This window comes from Cynoglossus semilaevis, chromosome 7 (genome assembly GCF_000523025.1).
Source record: "Cynoglossus semilaevis isolate Cse_v1.0 chromosome 7, Cse_v1.0, whole genome shotgun sequence".
In the NCBI taxonomy this organism is placed as follows: domain Eukaryota; kingdom Metazoa; phylum Chordata; class Actinopteri; order Pleuronectiformes; family Cynoglossidae; genus Cynoglossus; species Cynoglossus semilaevis.
In genome coordinates this window covers 4247578-4261867 of record NC_024313.1, presented here as the reverse complement: position 1 = coordinate 4261867, position 14290 = coordinate 4247578, and the positions used below count along the sequence as shown (strand labels likewise).

Below are 14290 nucleotides of genomic sequence, written 5' to 3'. Positions count from 1 at the left end.
GCGTTGATTAGTGCTCACTGCAGCTCAGCTCCCAGCTGTCCTTGCGACTAACCGCTGATTGAAACCAATCAGGCTTGCGATGGCCTCATCGCAGTGACCCCTCACCCCTCCCACCCACGGCCTAATCACCTGCTGATTGGCCCACGCAGGGCCCCCTCCCATTGGCACGGAAGGTTAATTTGACCGGCGGATGAAGGCTCCAGGAGGGAATAGGAACGTGCGCTGAGTGATATTGCATGGATATAGCCCACCTGTCAATCACAGCCACTTAAATGGGAGTGGAGGGAAACACTGGCAATCGGGGAGGAAGGCAGAGAGAAAACCAGAGAGTAAAGAAACAAAGAATTAGGATGTTGCTTTCAAGCCTGTAGTTTACCTTTGAATAGAGTATTTTATATTTGTTTTTTAACTGTCACTCAGATGTTACTTAGGTCTGTGCTCCATAAACAAAATAGACATAATGTATTTCAGAAAGTGTACTGTATATTATTTGACTGAAATGTCAGAAATCAAAATATGTCTGAAATGATAACTAAACTCATTATTTAATGATAACAGCTACAGATAAGTTGACTGGTGCAATAAAATTGTTATATAAAATAAAAGTCCTCCAACTTGACCAAGACCTTCCCTGATCTAGGTATGGAGACTATGCTTTACCTACAAGATATTAAAAAAATCCTGGGAAAAATACATTTTAGTCAGTTGTCATTCAGTCAAATAATATACAGTACAATCAATATTCTGTTATTTTTATTATTATTGTGAAGATACACTTCTAACACAAACATATTTGTGTTAGAAATATATCTTCAAGTTCATTTATAGACTTTAATATTTTAATATTATATAATAAAATATTAAAGTCTATAAATGAACTAACGCTACACTACACATGAAAATCTAATGTATTAACTGTAATGTATACCTTTTTTTAATAGAAATTTTCCTTAATGTTCCTCCAATATACACTTCATATTGAATACTGCAGTGTATATGATTATCCAGAGGGCGGCAGTGTTGTATTCAGTGTAAAAAAATATAGCTCGGGCAATAAAATGTCTATTAATAGTCCTCTGTTTTATGTGCCTACTCAGACTGATATAATTATGTTGGGCATAAAATTAAAAGCCGCGGTGTTCTCTATCAGCCTCAAAACAAAGCAGCACCTTTGTTGGATAGACTCGAATCTTTGTACTTTTGTATTGCTGGAGAATTTGTCGTCGATATATCGCAGGGTCACTTTTGTTTTTGACCTGCATGGCAGAGTTCTCTGCCATGGCAGAGAATGATAAGTTCAATACGTAGACCTTATCACTTGGCAGGAGGAGTTTACATAATGGTAATCACAGCTGACAAACTCTCAAGGGAATCCTGTATGTAGCCCTTAAGTAGTAAATCTGTAAAATGACAGTAATTTGTATTTTTCTTTTCACTTTTAAACACCCTGAAGTGGTGTTTAAAGGCAGTGGTGTCTATCTGTGTGTATGTTTTTAAGCTATATCATGTCATACTTCTCCACTTATTTTCATGTGTGTTTGAGTGTGTGTGTGTGTGTGTGTGTGTTTGTGAGAGGTAGTTTGTGGCAGGTTCCTCTCCCACCCAGTCTCTGGTGGGAAGAATAATGTTGCCAGATTACCATATCATTACCATATCATTACCATGTCATTATCTTGCAGCAGTTGCCGATATGTGTCTGTCTCTGTGCGCACACGCATGTGTGTGTCAGAAAGTTGAGTCTCACACACAGAAACATACACGTGCAGTTCTCCCACAGGAATACACACATCCCTCTGACGTGCTCCCTCTGTTTTTCTCTGTCACAGACTCCATCTCTCCATCTCTGTCCCATATCCATGTAAGAACATCATAATTCTCTTATTTTTTTATGTTTTTGATAACCTAAATTCCATTTTGAATAAACATGTCGGGGGAAATGTATTAAGCTTTAATTCTGATAATTCTGATAAAGAGGCTATTGTACACTAGGAGAGATAATAGTTTTGTTGCCAAAATCATTTTATTGTCAGAAAAAGTAGTGGAGTGAAAGAAAACTAAAGATATTCAAGTCCATGAATCTACGCTCAATAAAGCTGCCAAATAGTAGCATGGCAGGGGTTTTCATTAAATTAAAAAATAGTGATCACTGCTGGAAATATTACTTGAAGAACAATAATAGTGACTAAGGGAATAGTAGCTTAAAAAAGTGGAAGTCAGAGATGGGGAAGGGGTTGAATCAGCAGGTCACAGGAGGAGACATTGTATAAGTTATGTCACTAAAAACAAAATTGCAGAACACAGAATATTTTAAATACAGTGTGATTAAAGGTTTATTTTGATGTCAGGGCTGTACAGCTAACACAAAAACAGATTTTACAATTGGTGCTGGAATCCAACAGGGGCAGCGTTGACTCAGATATTTATGCTTTGATTGCTTTCTAAGACATATTCAGTTAAGATTTAGAAAGATAGCAAATATTTGAATTAAGAAGAATTAACCTGGACAAAACAATGATTATAAAGTAAGATTGTATTTTAATTTTCAATATTTTATGTTATCTCTATACATTATGGTTCAATGATAATGATTATTGTTTTCCTTTTATTCTTAGAATTTCATATCCAACTGAAACAGTATATCCATTTCTACTTAAAGTCAAGTGCTGAAGCTTGGCTAATTTTGGATGGATATCAACACAACATATTTTGTTCACAGTGAGAAATGCTGGGATAATGAGGAACAGAATGGCCTCCTGTGTAGTACAGTAGGTCAGCCATTCTGGCTCCTGTTTTTACCCCATAAAGTCAGCCATTTTGGGGTCTGCAGCTGCCAGGAAAAAAAAAAAAAAAAACAATTTAGTGAGGGAAGCATGTCTGGGGTCGTGCCCTTGTTTACATGAGAAGCCAGAGCTGATGGTTTTAAAATGGCGTCCAGATGGTGACAGCGACTTGATTGCAGCAGAGGGGGCTCCCACGTCCCGCCCACTCCTGCTGTCCAGCTACTTTAGCTATAAAGCTACATCGCTCTATATCTGCTGCCTTTACTGCCTGTTATCAAGCTCAGCGCTGCTGTTTTATCACTCCCTACTCTGTCAGACACAGCTCAGAGCTGTTATTGTGCATTTCCTCAGTGAATGTGACTCCCCAATTGTCTTATACCTAAATCTTTCACTTTCCCGTCAATTTTTCTCATCTAGCATTCCACTGATTTACGTACAATCTACTCGTCAAATACACCTCCTGACAAAATTGCACGCACACACACACGGCCTGCAGGTGATGCATAGCGGCAGTGTGTGCAGATTGTCTGTGTGATGGATTGGGCTGCAGGTTGTTAAATTACAGTCCACCAGAAACCCTGCTTGAAGCAAAAGCTTGAATAAGAGAAGGCACTCACAGCAAGAATGAAACAAGGAACAGAAAGAAAAGAAAACGGAGAGAGGCAGAGAAAGAAGGAAACTTGGTTGATGGAGGCACGAGCCAAACGTCTTTAGCGTTCTCTGTCTTTTCAGCCTTTCCATGCTTGATCGCTCCAAAAAGGAGAAAATAAAAGAGACAGAAGAGAGCAATCAGGAAAATAGGGGAGTGATAGAGAGCTCCCAAGTCTTGTGTGTGATAGAAAGGATGGAGGGGAAGCAGAGGAATTGAGGTGGGGTACACTATAACATGGAGGAGAGGGAAGAAGGAATGTTCACCAGAGAGGAGGATGGAGAAAAATGACAGGGTGGGAGTCAGTGGATACAGATGTTGTGATTGTGTGTCTGTCAGTGTGAAATATGATTAGTGTTCACTCTCATTAGAGAGCTGGTTAACCTATCTTTGCATTCCAACCCCTACACCAGCCACAGACACACACACACACACACACACACACAGAGTGAAGGCAGAGGTGCTCAGTGGATATGCAGGAGTAAGTCAGGATGTCTTGAGCCTGACCTATATCTGTGGACTTTTGTGAGTCTGCATTTAGCACTTTGACTTCCAAACATTTTGCTCAGCATCTGTGATTGCACACATTTGTGCCAAAGCGTATGTGTGCATGCAGTTTACTCACATTTGTGTGTGTGGACTCCAACGAGCTCACGTTCTCTCCTCCCATTGTGAAAGCTGGTAAGTGATTCCACAGGCTGTTGGCAGAGCTCCAGTTCAGCTCAGGGAGACAGAGGAACGGAGGGAGAGGAACAAGCAAACAGAAGAAAGAGCAGGGAGAGAGCGAGAGAGGCAGGGACAGAGCAGGAGAGAGGCAGCGGCTGTGTAATTAGTAGCAGGTTTTTTGCAGCCCCCTGCTTCTGTTTAATTAAAAACTGAGAGAGGGAAAGAGGAAACAAGGAAGGAGAGGGAGCCTGCAAAAAGTAAAAAGAGAGTTTTGCATAGTTATAATGTTTTTGCCGGGGGCAGGTGTGAGGCTGGCACTGGGAAAAATGCCCGAAAGCCCCAACATTTCTCATTAGGCCTTGGAAGGAACAGTTAAAAGGGGATTAACCCCACCAACGGTGTCATTCATCTAAATTGAATTCACTGTGAACTTATCTGGATTCTGTCTGATGACTTTTATCATGTACAGTGGTAGTGACAAGGCTGATGAGTGATAACGGAGGTGCTGATATTGAAGGTCCTTTTTTTTAATCCCGCAGCTGTGTATCAGCGTAATGATGACTCAGCAATATCGGCAGCAACGGAGGTGCTGATGAAGAGTTCTCTCTGTCTTCACTAACCCAGGGCGATGGATCCATAATGCTGAGCACACTCTTTTCTCCACCACAAACTCCTTTCTTTGTCTCTTTAGTCTTCTTCAACCTTATCTCCAACTTTGCCGCTGTCATTTGTCTGGACTTGCTCAGGATCACGGGTCGATATTTGTTTCCCAATTCTCACTCGTCCTCCGTTTTTCCCGTTCTGTTCCGCTGCATCTTTATCCTCCTCCCTCCAATCTGCCGCAGCTTCTAACGCGCTGATTGTTTTGTCACATGCTGTTTTCTCACTGTGACACAATCATTAACTTAATGAAACACATTGGCGGAAGCTGTTTTGGTGTGGATTTCCCAGGGTTGCAAGGAGGGTTGTTACTGTCAGTAGCACCCTTTTTTTATTTTAAAATCTCCCTTGAAACATTACCTGATTGGTTTAGTCACGAGGGAGAGTAAGCTACTGAAAACAGCAAACAAAATCTAACTTTTTCTCTCACCTGTTCTGACTAAACGTTTCCTTCATTGTTTAATGATTTATCATCAATAAATCTTTTTCTGCGTCTTCCTATTTACCTCTGTCTGGAACCTCAATCTCCAACATTGTTTGTCCTCAGCCCATGTACAAACCAACCTAAAAAAATATATTAAAATTGTTAAACTTTTATCAGCCAAAACCACTCCATACAATTATGATGAAATTCAATTCTGAAATTACACACACTCACACCCAAACAACCATGTGACACATCCAGTCTAATGGGAATTCCTCTGTGCATTGCTACAGCGAGCCCAGGTACCACCAGTGGTAAGTGGACCATAGGTTGAGAACCACTGACCTCATCAATGCACCTTCACTTTTTCACCTGTTTCTCTTTTATTTGAACCCATCTGTACTACCGTGCTTTCACTGTTCTTCCTTGTGTACCTGCTGCAGACCTCCACTTCTCTCACTGCAGATCTCTACGTCGTTGTCCCCAGAGATTCTTGCTGAGCTCACCTTGCATGGCTCTCAAACTACCTATCACACTGAACCATACCACTGTTTCACTGTCATTTTACATATCTCACACAGCCTGTACTTCATTGCTACTACAAGTAGTCTTGCCACTGTATCACTGTATTTTTCTAGATCCACACCCGTTTGACCTTCACCCTGTATACCAGCAATTCTCAAGCAACAATTGCATCAGTGGTTGTATGAAAGCCAAACTGCTGCTTGCTGATCGAAACCTCTTGCCTTTGCCAGGGGCTGCATTGGGGCATGGTTGCACATTTCTGTGTACACAGATTTTCTCCGAGGGCCTTGTTTATACCCATCGTCTAAAATATGCAGATTTTGAATGACAAATAATATCAGAGGAATCTGTTTTCTTAATTTTTAATATACTAGTTATCTGTCCGAGTTAGCATACATAAACTTGGCAAGGAAATAAATAGTGCTAAATGAAATTAATGTGCATCAATGAAAACATTTCTATCAACTGTCCACCACTTATATATGATAAGTGGTGGACGATGGAATTATGGGATATACTGTGTGCGTCATTCTACCTATGCGTTAAAATAAAACAGAAGTTTTAATCTGATTAAATTTGTAAATGATTATAAAGATGATGTGTTCATTCTTACAGCCCTAGTATTTAGACTTTACAGTGTTGGCTTCCTTTTTTTTCCTGTGGTCATTCAAGAAAGATGCAGAATAAAGAAAACACATTACATCACATTTAAAGTTAAATTTACTGCATATGTATACCAAAAAGTATAAGGCCAACAAGGCTGACAAAATCCTTTATAGAATTGCTGTAGTTATGACTGTGTGTTTGGGTCTGCTGGAGAGATTCAGACACAGCACAGCATGAGCTGCTGATCATAGATTTTTACTGTTAGATGCAACCTAGAGATACAGCGTAGTCTCGTAAAATCTGAGTAGGTCTGAGTTCGGCTCTTCCTCTCTGCCTCAGCCTCACTACCTATTCAGAAAAAAAATCTTCTCCACGTATGTCTCCATTCTTACAATTTCTGTGAGTTGTGTGTCTACGCAGATGTCTTCTTGTCACCTCCCCCTCTATCCATCTCTTTTTCTTCTTTTTTCCTCCCTCTTTGTTTGTGTCCTTTTTTCCCTGTGTTTTCTTTGCCTTTTTCTCTTTCATCTCTTTGCTAAGTCTCCTTGTCTGGGGAAGTAAATGAGGAGGAGACGAGCTGACATTCGGTCAGCTACAGGAGAAATAAAGACGTGAGGAGAAGATGTGGCAGTGTGAGGGAGAAACAAGGAGGGTGTCTGTCGGTTTGGGGGTAATGAAGTGGGGTGGTGCTGGGTTGTAGAGTTGGGGAGTGAAGAGCAGCTGCCTGAGACAGTCAGTTGGAGGAGAGTAAGGAGTAGGGAGATAAGGAGGCAGCTAGGGAGCAGGAGCTCGCAGGCACCCTTAAGAAAGACACTGATACTCTCTCACCATCTCTCACCATCTCTCCTTCTCTCTCTCTCTCTCTCTCTCTCTCTCTCTCTCTCTCTCTCTCTCTCTCTACCCTTCCTCCCTTGCTGCTACTTCTCACTATGCCACCACCCCCTCTCCACCCTTTCTTTTCCTCCCTGTACTTCCAGCCTCTTCTTCTTCTTTGTGCAGTCTCAACAGAGCCGTGTTTGAGTGGCAGGCCGTTACAGATCAGCTAGCAGCAAAAGCAGGGGGCTTTGCACGTGTGTGAGAGACAGAGAAAGAGGGTGAGAGAGAGAGAGACAGAGAGAGGGAGAGACAGAGAGAGGGAGAGACAGAGAGATGAGGCAAGGGGCTACCAGCACAGAGCAAAGAGATCAGGGGAGACTCTAAGTGGGTTTATCAATTCTGCCAAGAGCCAATACACACACACACTCGCGCACACACACGCACACACACATAAATAACTGTCACACGTATAACACACACAGCTGTCACACAAAAAGTGAGGAGACAAAGAATAAAGGAATAAGCTACATATGGAGGAAGACACACACACATATGGGTGTGTGTGTCTCTGTGTGTGTGTGTGTGTATATATATTTATATCTGACCATTCTCAACCAAAGCAAGCCTGTAAACGTGACAGCACCTCACTGCCTGCCTACTAGCAAGAGATGTGACTGGATTCTTAAGCAGAAGCTAGAGAGTGAGGGCTGCTAAACACACACACACACACACACACACACACACACACACTGTTCATATCTCAAGGTTCAGGCAAAGGCTTGTGCCTCATTCCTCTTGTAGCTTAGTTTCTCAGCACCCCGGCACACTTGTTAAAGTAATGATTTGGTGTGTTTGTGCACTTTAGCCTGTGATCTCCAAGGGTATCATATCTTAATTTTGATCATATTTATTGTTTTGGGTTTTTTTTTTAGTTGCCCTGTAAGCTGGTGACATTTTTATTGGACCGGTTAGACAGAGGGAAAAAGAGATGAAAGAAGCAAACTAAAAGCATAAAGTATCTACAGCCTGGTGCGTGCAAGGACATACTGTAATACTGCATGTTAAACACCCATAGGACCTCAGTGCTGTGTAATTTATGGCTGTTTCAAACAATAATATTTATGCCTACATTGACTTAAATGGGAGAAAATGCTAAAAACAAATGGTCAGATAAGAAAATAAAATCAATGATTATTAATATCAGGGTTTTCCCTAGCTAAAATATTAGTTATACTTTCTTTTAAGCCACTGTCTTGGTTTGTAACCCACAGTACCACATACTCACAGTGCAATCTTTGCTGTAGAAGTCTTCGTCTGGGTTTTGTGGCCCAGAGCTTGACCACATGTGTCACTCCAAATTCTTTTTCACCCAGATACAGTAGCAGGCTCCAACAAAGAAAAAGAAGAAAAAGACAAAAAGACAGAACAAAATCATTTTGCATTTATCTACAGTGAAGCAAAAACACACAACACCTGTCAGTAGAAATAGACAACTTTAACGTTTTGCACACAAGAATCCAGACTCCAAGTTTGGTTGCATTTATCAGAGCCAATCAGTTTATTGCTAACATTAATTCTTTTGGATTTGTTATTCTCAGTAATGTCGAATAGCCCCTTGCCTGTAATCAGGAAATCTCTATTTAGAGATCTGATCTTATTAACCTTAATGGATTGGACCACTATCTCTGCTCAGCACATGTGCTGGCCATCTTCACCTCACCTCCTCTAGGTTTACGCTCCAAACACTCAATCTCTGATACGTTCATATCTCACCCTGTAATGTATCCATCTAATCTGGATCTTCTCAAAATAATCACTTATTATTTATGACAACCTTTTAAAAGTCAAACCAATGGGACAGCCGGTTATAGTGCTACAGTACACTTAATCCAAGGAGGTAGGTCAAGAAGTGCAAAGACAGGTGTAATTGCAACAGGTGTCTGATTTTATAAACTAAGGTACGCCAAGTATCCAAGTAACCTTTAGATATGTATCTCGGACAAGTACGATCATTATGTCTTTGTTACCTTTGTTACAAACTTAAAGTTTTGATCCAGCTCAATCTGATTTTTTTTCCCCCAAGAACTGAACTGAAAGAACATTAAAAAAGAACTCCATCTCAGTCCTTTGTCAAGCAGGACAGAGGGCTCATGACCTGGTGGGAATTCTACACAGAAAGAATTATATGATGTCAAGTCCATTTGTGAAATATTGTACACTTAAATATGTAGATAAGTGACTGCATTATTTTCACAAATAAGGGTTTTTGTCTTAGAACTCGTTGGCTTACACACAGATTGTATTTTTTTAGTGACATGCTTCACTGTCTGCAGCATGAACTCTCCGGAGAAGCGTGTGCATAAATCCATTACCAATCAGTTTTATTTGTTTTCTTGTCATCTTGGATATATACGTTAAGCGTGCATGATTATCACGTTCATTAAAATGCACATCTACATCTTTGCCCTTCCATATGTGAACCTTCTCTCTGAAACAGAGTGCATTGGTGTACGGTGTGATACGGCTTTGTGTAGCAGTGGAACAGACAGGCCTAATTACGTCTTTAAGTGTGTCATTAGGAGCGAGCATAATTGGTGGTTTGTACGCACAACACACTCCTCGTAGGAAAACACAAATTATGTCTGACACAATGCCTAACATGGCTGTTTACTGCAGGAATGACAGGTGGTCTCACGCTGGTATGGACGTTTTTTACAAACACATCCACATAAAAGCACAGACACAATTGCATATGTGGTATTTATGTTCATATTAGGCCGTAAATAACAATTATTTCCATCAGTGTTTTTAAAGTTGACAGCTCTAAAAACAAAATAAAGTGAAACCAAAGGGACACGTGATGAGCTCTTGACATGGAATCAACTTATTCAGTAATTGAATGTATGTAATAGCTAGACCCCAGGGATGTCTAAATTGTTAGCAGTGACAAACAAATAGCATGTAGCTGCCCCACTCTACCCTACAGGGGGTATTATAAATGCAGTTCATATTTCCCAGCCTCTAAGTTAAGTGCACTTCTAGTCTAAACATATTTATTTTACAAAAATAGCCTCCTGTTTGTCGAAGCACTATTTACAATAAGCTAAGGTTATTCTAAGTCAAGCGTTTGAGTCAACTTAGTCAGAAATGACATTACAACGACCTCATCAACGGCTCATTTCACACAGAATTTGCAAAAACATAGTACACCACCCTTTACCTGATGAATGATGACAAAGTAGACCCTGCGCATGATTGATGATTCTCAATGAATCCTTAAAGTACTTATTGATTTTTGTTTGCTGTCAATCCATAATTAATCAACTAAATATAAAGCAAAAAGCCAATGTTCATGACTCAATACTGGACTATGAAGACAGAACTTTCACCACACCTACTCTCTTGTTTGTTGATCTACAGGCAAAAAATATATGCTCACAGCCAGAGGAGAGAGAGAGGACAGGAGATGGAGGTGATGAGTGAGGGAGATTGACAGGGCAGGTCTCCAGCTTCTCTCCTGTCCACAGAAGAGCTGTTTGTTTAGAGGAAATGACACGTGCTGCTGAGGAGGAAATGATCTGTTTGGCCCCATGTAAGATCCTCCCTGGCACCGAGATCACTGCACTCAGCTCTTTTCTTCTCCCTACCAATATACACACACCGGGACACACACAATCACACACACACACACACACAAATATACCCCTTCATCCTTTTCTTTCCTTCATCTTCTCAGCTCTCCATCCATTGCTTGTCTGTCACAAAAGGAGTGCAGCCAATCCATCAGTAGCTGCAGCTAGGCAAGCAGTGAGTGTGTGTTAGTGTGCACGCGCACGCCTGTTCACGTCCCTCACATAAACGGCATACGCACCCAAACATATAACGGACCTGCTGTTTAATGTGTGCTGGAGCAACATTTATACACAACATAAAGCACAAACCCATGATTTCAGACTCTCGGTCTCTTAGTTTTTTCACACACAAACATTATTAGATCTGACAAAAAAGAAAAATGCAAAACTATATATAGCAAAGTTTGGCATCATGAATTATTAGTTATTTAAAATAAAGAAAAGCCAAAAAAAAATGTCCACAACTTAAACATTACAAATTTGTTTTCATTAAGATTATTTCAGCCCAAGCTAAAAGTTGTCCAAAAGCAAGTTCACCTAAACACACCAATGGTAGAATACAGCAAAGATGAGCCAACATGATTACGAGAAGCATTCAACTTATAACAATAGCAAACATTTAAGAAAATGTAAAGCGGTTACAGAAAAGGTGATTACCACAGAGTTAGCCAGATAAACAAATAGAAGTGTGTTGTGTTGTTGGACGGTGTTAAATGTTTTAAAGGAGGTCAAAAATGGCTTCAAAGTATGTTTGTCCCCAACAAAACAAATAGGAACTTACAATGAAATATCAAATCCTATAGCCAAGAACGGTTGTTGTAAGATTTAGCGAATACACACTCACGCGCACACACGGAGAGGTGACAACACACCTCATCAAACTGTAGCGGCGGTCTCCCACTGAGCCTTTATGATCTCGTGGCAAGCTGGTATTAGTGATGATGGCGTGTTGTTTTATTTACATAATACATCTCCTTTAGGCCACTGATGTGGTCGCTGCAAAATCACTCTGGATTTATGAGGCCATTTTCACGCTTGTTACCATAGGAAATATGAGTGTCTATCAGCATGTGTTAGAGCTGGGAAACAGTGAAAGTCCCAGGGAGAAGCAGCACTGACAGTTTCATAGACTTTCAGCTTTGTGAAGAACGAGCAAGAGCAACACACACACACACACACACACACACACACAAAGGTCATTGTGCTTTGTTTTGTGGTGATAGTGAATTGCTGCTGGTTGCTGTAAGCCAAATTCAGACTCATAAAACATAACCGAGCTGTTTTCTCTATTTATCTTCCCCCCTCTCTCTCTGTGTCTGTATTTGTGTACGTGTTATAGGTTAACCACAGAAAAGGAATCCAGACTTGCTAAGCCATCCAAGGGTGCATCAGGATCAAGTTAAGCCCAGTAGGGAGCTCTTGGCTGGGCATTAGTATGCACCACCACAGCCTTAGTACCCTGGATTTCAGCAGTCAGGTAATGGTGTGAGCTTGTCAGTTGGTAAACATTGCAGCTCATGTTAACCTAGATAGAAATTGCATTAATAACAAAAATCTGTGTTTTTGTTTTTCACCCACTTGTTGAAATTCAGTCCTAACCATTAGTGAGCGTCTTCACTGCTTCACATAAAGCTCCATATAGTTTATTTATTCCCTGGTGTCCTCGTGGCTCAGATGCTGCTGTAATTGGAACTCTCTGTTGCAGCTCTTTGGACCCTTTTTTTTTTTAATACTCTTCTTTAAAGATCATTTCTAAGGAAACTGAATTTCTCTTTCTAGAGGGTTCATTTCCATAGGTTTTGACACTTTGTCAGATTCCCTGATGACTTTGTGTTCAAAGGGCAATTGTTTTTTTAACTATATTTGTCTCACTGGTAAACACTTCATTGTCCAAAATAAGCATTTATAATGGTCATGAGCAAAAAGCTTAATATAAGCCTAGCATTAGCTATTTAGCTAAATATACAGACAACAATTAAGTACTGTGTGGGATGGGGAAATGTCCAAAAAAAATTAGATAATAAAAAAAAAAGATAATATTTTTATAATAATGGCTCCTGACTCCACAACAATAACTAATTCATGAATAAATACATTTTTGCCAAATGATAAAATGAAATATGTACAAAATTAGGGATCGGGGTCCTTCACAGCCAACTGAAATGATGGCAGCAAAATAACTGTAATGACGATCGGACTCAGAGGTGAACTGCTGGAGACGGACACACCACAAATCAAAAGCAATTTCAGTATTGATGGCTCAAGTTTCAATAAAAATCAATGGGGCTTGCCTGGTGTCAGGTAGGGTCAACTCCGCAATTCAATTTCCTTCTGAGGTGAAGTGACATGGACAGGGGTTAGAAGGTAGAAGTTGTACATGTATGTGTGCACGTCTATGGTACAAGTACACCAAAAAACATTCAATTACTGAATGTTCACAGGTATCCCTGGTAGTTCTTAGTAAGGACCTTGTAGTTTACACAAGCCAAGCTTTGGAAAGTTGCATTGTTACACAGATTACCACCTTACGATGAACATCAACAATATTTTGACATAATTTGTATAAATTAAACACAAACAAAATGACCAAAAACAATGTAACGCTTCATAAACAGAGGTTCTCAAGCTATGGTGTGCATACCACTAGTGGTACTTCGGCTCCCTCTAGTGGCACATGGGGGTATTTTTTTCCCCTGTTGGCAAAATAATGTGTACATAATAAGTGCATTAGAACTCTACTGCGCACACACACTTCAGTCACAGCTTCAAACTGGACCTCTTAACAGTAGTAGTACTGTAGTAGTAGTGGAAATCAGGGGGGGAATAATACCGTTACATAAGCAGAGCTGTCTGGTCTGAAGTGACTGAAGTGGTGTAATATGAACCTGCTAAACCAAGAACTAACGTTGGTGTATGTGTTGTTTTAAAATTGAATTTTAGCAAGACAGCAATGGTGCACGCGCACAAACACACACACACTGAGTGGCGTTTGAGATGTTGAAGATAGTATCAATTGTTGAAGGCTGATCTACGAGCTAATATTTACTGTATGGTTAATGAGGCAAACAGTCTTTTCTTGCTGATTATTTCAGAATGAGCAAAGTCATTAACTTATACAGTAGCACAATTTTCCAGTCAGACTATAATCACAAAAACAAGTATCACGAGGCAGATTCGGATCAGTGAATGGAGCAGTCTTCTTTCTCGGGTTGTGGTTTTCAATTCCGCACTCTATGTGGATGGGTCCTGACTTGCAATGGCTGCGCTGTCAGAAGATTTATTGTGAAGTTTTAGTAGTATTTCAAAACTGCTGTCACAAATAATTTTCTGTAACATCTACAGCCCTAAAATTTTATGATCATTCATCTGATGCAGCAGCCAACCATTTACCAAAATAAAAGAAAACAATGAATTTTGTCCAACCATATCTTGCAACAAAGAGCCTTAACTACCACAGAGGATGTTATGAATACCTTGTAGTATCTTCAAGAACTGCTATGTAACCAATAGGAAGGTGACCAGATTACATCTC

General features: G+C 40.3%; 1 protein-coding gene across 2 annotated transcripts in view; it reads right to left on the bottom strand.

Moving 5' to 3' along the window:
- Positions 1–1956: 1956 nt before the first annotated feature.
- Positions 1957–14290, bottom strand: part of faxca (failed axon connections homolog, metaxin like GST domain containing a) — a 37215-nt gene continuing 24881 nt past the window's right edge. Inside the window, exons 7-9 of one of the 2 annotated variants that reach the window (XR_003050143.1) lie at positions 8412–8512; positions 4055–4343; positions 1962–2827 (exon numbers count right to left, since the gene is read on the bottom strand). The gene's annotated coding sequence lies outside the window, so the exon portion shown is untranslated. Of the gene's footprint in view, positions 4344–8411; positions 8513–14290 lie in introns of both variants that reach the window. The other variant, XR_003050142.1, reaches the window with a different exon arrangement.